Genomic DNA, 4,619 nt, shown 5'->3' with positions numbered 1-4,619 from the left:
CCGTCGATGCTTCCCCTCAATCGACCGTGATCTCGTACGCGGCTGCTCCTCGCAAAATAGATCTGTTTTGTTGTTGTGGAAATCAGCAGACGACGTTTGGTGGCCACACACACCATTCTCACCGAAGGTAGTAATAATAACACTGAATATTCAACAATATGTGGGGGCGGAGGAGAATCGAATTGGATAAGAAAGCGCTGAGTTCCAATGGAGCTCGGGCTTCGAACGGATCAGTTCGACACCGCCCGCCGTGACGAGGAATCTCCGGAAAATTTCGAGAATGACAGGATCTGTGCAAAGAGAGCAGAGGGGAGAGGAATGATGTCGATGATCTTTCTCCAGCCCTTCATTCGGCTCGGGGCACTGCGTCAAGGTTTCCTTGGGCCAGTCCGAAGCCATCGAAAGCGATACCGGGAAGAATTGCACTTCTGTGGCGCCTCGCCGGCGAAAGGAGCGAAAAGCTTTCACCTCGGCCACTGTTAGCTCTGATTTGAGCCCGGGATCGAACCATTTCGCCGGCATTGACTGCTTATCCCCCGAGGTTCGAGAGAGCATGGACTCAAACTATTAGTCGTCCGCAAGGCGAGCTTCCAGGATCCAACATTACGGGCGAAAGGAGCGCTCCCAGCAGTTCACACCGAAGTTTCTGCGCCAGTTCGGCTGGATCGGTCATGTCCGCGCGCAGCTGTACAGTACCCCAGCGGGAGGGAGGCGAGTCGGTGGACTTCTCCTGTTCCTCAACAAGTCCCCGGATATTCGCTGGTGGAGAATGCGAAGGGGCTCATCCGGCCGACCTGGCTGTCGACTGCTTCGTTCCCGCTGAGAGACATTTTTTCCAGCACGGCCCAGACGTAAGAAAGGACCATAGATCAAGAAGTAACTTCAGGATATCGAACCGTAGAAAGCTGACTGTGCAATGGAAAGCTCATCCTGGATCATATTCATGATTCATGACTTCCCTTATGCTCTCGAGCTCTCCGGAATCTGCACTACTGCAGGTTCTTGGTGCTGAACCCTCATGAGAGCCTCAAGCGTGACACGAAGCGCTCCCTGATTCGGCCGGAGAGGATCGGTCGAAATCCGGGGTCGGAGTTGTAGTGCCGGGGCTCGACTCCAGACGCTGAAGGATGAGTCTCTTCGGCCTCTCTCATGGCGACCCGAGGCGAGTCATCCGAGCATCATGGAAAACGAAGCCTGGTCGATGGAATCTTTCAGGAAGATGCCGTTCGCTTCTACGCGCCAGCGCCATGGTGTCATTCCTGCTAATAACTGGTCGTGTTCAGGACATTGTTGCTCCGAAGAGGGGAGTGTGACGTTCTGCGCTTCGAAAGGCGGATCCAGAAACGCAACGGGGAGCTGCCGATGCGGCTCGACCCTGGGTCGCTCTCAGGATCTATACTTCTTGAAGGAGGACCTGTCACGCATTCCCAGTCGAATCGTTCATTCTGACAAGTTTCGGAGCGTCCGAGTGAATGGTCGGTCTTTCTTCTTGCCGAACAGCCAGTATTATGGTAGGATGTGGATGGGCGAGGACCCGAGGGAGGATCATTCGGAGCGCAACAGCGAACCTGTCAAGAGCGTTGCCAATGCGTCGAATCGGGGCACCCTGAGCACCAAGGTCCGTTTTGGGAATCCCCAGACCTCGAGGGAACCACAACCGGCGTCTCGACGGGGGAAATATGGAATTTCCGTATCACAGAGCAGCTCCACAGGATCTGTGTCGCTAAACCAGAAGTCGAATAGTCTCACATGCAGCACTCATAGCGGGCCCAGGTAATCGGGTAACGATCCGAATCTGAATTTCTTCGCTGGTACCGATCCTTTGAATATGATCCCAAATCCTTTGCAGTGTTGAGACATTCGCTCCATCGGAGAGCGCTCCGGAAACCTGTGAGGCAGATCCAAAGAGTCTTCCGCGGTCATTGAGAGTCAAGCTCAGAGTGGTGTCGATCGCGAGTGAGGGGGAGCAGGAAGCGTCACCGAAAGCTGTCGATGAGAACACCGCCGACGAGTCACAATCGGAAATGCAATAATACGATATCTGGATTGACTCCTGATTCGAAAGGGGTCAGACGATGATCCAGACCCCTTTCGCCCGGATCCGTCGGGAGGATTCTCCCATAAGCGATGTGGAAGATACATTTAGCGCCATATGAAGAGGGTAGCGGAGCCTGGTAATTCCCATCGTGTTAGGAAACGACTCCCTCCCGAGATTGTTCCCGCGCCCCCCTCAATCGAGAATAGGCCGATTTCTTCTCTCGTCCTGGGCATGGAGATATCTTGCTATCGAAAATACGTGTCGCAGGGTTTCCCATACATATTATGGCCTCGTGGAATTTCATAACGCTGTGGTTTCCTTTCGACATTCATAGACATTCACACCTTAGAGACACCTTCGCACCTTCGCGTCACGTGCCTGCTGAGACCTACTCACAAGGGCAGAATTACTTCTGACCACTGTTTTGACTAGTTTTCTTCCTCTCAAGTCCCATGTTGATATAAGGGCGCCTCAGTTTGTTCCGCATGAGGAAAATTGAATGGGCCTCCTCCGATATGCCCAAGAGATATATATATTGCATATATGAGGCTTCGCGAAAATTGCCTGTGAGCATCGCGCTGCTCAAATTTCGATGGACTTAAGAAAGAACCCTCCCCGGGGCCGTATCTTTTCACCGCGATGAGTTGATCACATTTCCCCGCAGCAAATATTTCCCTTCTCCTGGACGGACTCGACGCAGACCCTGTTCATTGAAGTCCAGAATGGTTTAAGTCACCGCTGGCCTTCTTATGTCAAACTTTACTCCGCTGAATCCTGATACAGCACCAGTACTCGACCCGATGCAGTGTCTGCTAAATTTTTCAGCGACTCATCGCTGCTCAACAGGGTTTAGAGCAGGGTCGCACAGCTTCGGAGGTCTCGCGGGCCACTCCCCGAGGCCGAGAACGTTCGGCGGGCCGCAAACATTCTCTATTTGCGAAACTCCGGGCGAAAATCTCTCCTCTGTGGACCTTGGAGCAGTTTCTATTCACTACATCTGTATCTCGCAGGATCTGGTCACTTACGCTTTCCGCGCACGATTTCATTATTTCCGGCCTGAGACGCAATATCGATCCGATCGTCACCGATACCGGGATGAGCGCCGCCAGCCGCAGAGAAAGACGCTACGGGCAGCACTTTGTGCACCCCAGGTTTACAGACTAAATGCTTTGGATCGCTGATAGCTCGTGCCGGCTTGGCGTGAATTCCGCTTCCCAGAGGGGGCTGGCGGGTGAGGAGTCAAAATCATTGGTCAGCGGGACGGTGATAATCTCGAGAAATAATGGAGCCTCGAAAGAGAATCGATGATCATCATTTGTCTTGAAGGTGGAAAATGCAAGGAAATCCAATGTACAAGGAGGAGAAACAAGATGAGGTGGACAACGCCTGCATACGAATCCTCTCATCTCTCGAGCACTCCTGCTTCGGAGATTTGGTAAGTGCAGTCCGTGGATAACTTATTCGTCGTCTTAAACGGATCGCTGCGACTGATTTCGTTCGCGGCGAAACGCAGAATTATGAGTGGGTCTACAAAAACGGCTTCGCGAAGATCTAGTATATGGTATCGAGGAGTCGCTTCGAGTACGGCTTCGGCCGGGAGCGAGTTTCCTTCCGGAGGAGTGGACACTCAGAGCATTTCGCGCTGATGATCAGATGAGCGTCCGTGAGACGCCTAATTTCGTGAGTTTTTCTCGACGAGTCCCCTTCAGGAATAGCTCTGTGCTGCGCGCCGATCATCACGAACCTGCGACTTGCGATCCCTCGCTGACGCAGCAACATCAACCCCAATGCCTAACAGCCCTATAGGAACGAAGTGAACTCCTCCGATGGGACAGCACGAGCAAGCCGCTCCGAAATGCGACGGTGGATGTTTAAGAAAGGGACCTCCTTTTCGAAAAACGTTTGGGCCGGAATCGTAACGATAGATGTCTATATCGCGAATTGCTGCGCTCGATGTCAGCGTCGAAAAGGGCTACACAGTGGCTTGTGAAGTCGGAGTAGTGGATGTCATCATCATGGCTTGTCATCGGACTGGAGAACCTCATCAAAATACCTAATAACGAAAACAGTTCGCGCTATCGACGACGTCACCTCCCAATACAATCCCATACGGCATGCGACGCCGAGAAGATACCAGAATGATGCGGCCAACTCGTCGGGAAGTACGGCGGAGCAGCTGCCCGCTGCTCTCCGTACGGATCTAAAGGGTTCGATGCTCGATTGGGGTTCTCCGACCTCATCTCCAGGGGGCTATTTGGCGAATTCGGAATAAACGTCCTGAATCAGGGACCCGGTGCTGCCGCGCTCCGAAGGCTCAGAATCGCGAGCCCCGTCGTGAACTCCTCTTTTGGGCGTGAGAACCAGGCAGGAGCACGCGATCCGAGATCCCTCCCCTTACTCTCTTGGGAGCAGCAAGGATGCGGCATTCCCACCCAAGGGTGATGAGTAGGGCCAGGAATTTGGCGCGATCGCTCCGTGCCGTGAATTTTCACGGCATTTTCAGGCGATCCTCCATAGAAGTCAATGGCGGGTGGAATTGCCGTGAATCGAGAGAACGCCGTGATGATTCCCAGCCTTAGTG

The sequence above is a fragment of the Galendromus occidentalis genome, unplaced genomic scaffold (genome assembly GCF_000255335.2).
Source record: "Galendromus occidentalis unplaced genomic scaffold, Mocc_1.1 scf7180000077284, whole genome shotgun sequence".
Classification (NCBI taxonomy): Eukaryota; Metazoa; Arthropoda; class Arachnida; order Mesostigmata; family Phytoseiidae; genus Galendromus; species Galendromus occidentalis.
Note: the sequence above shows the minus strand (reverse complement) of the source record.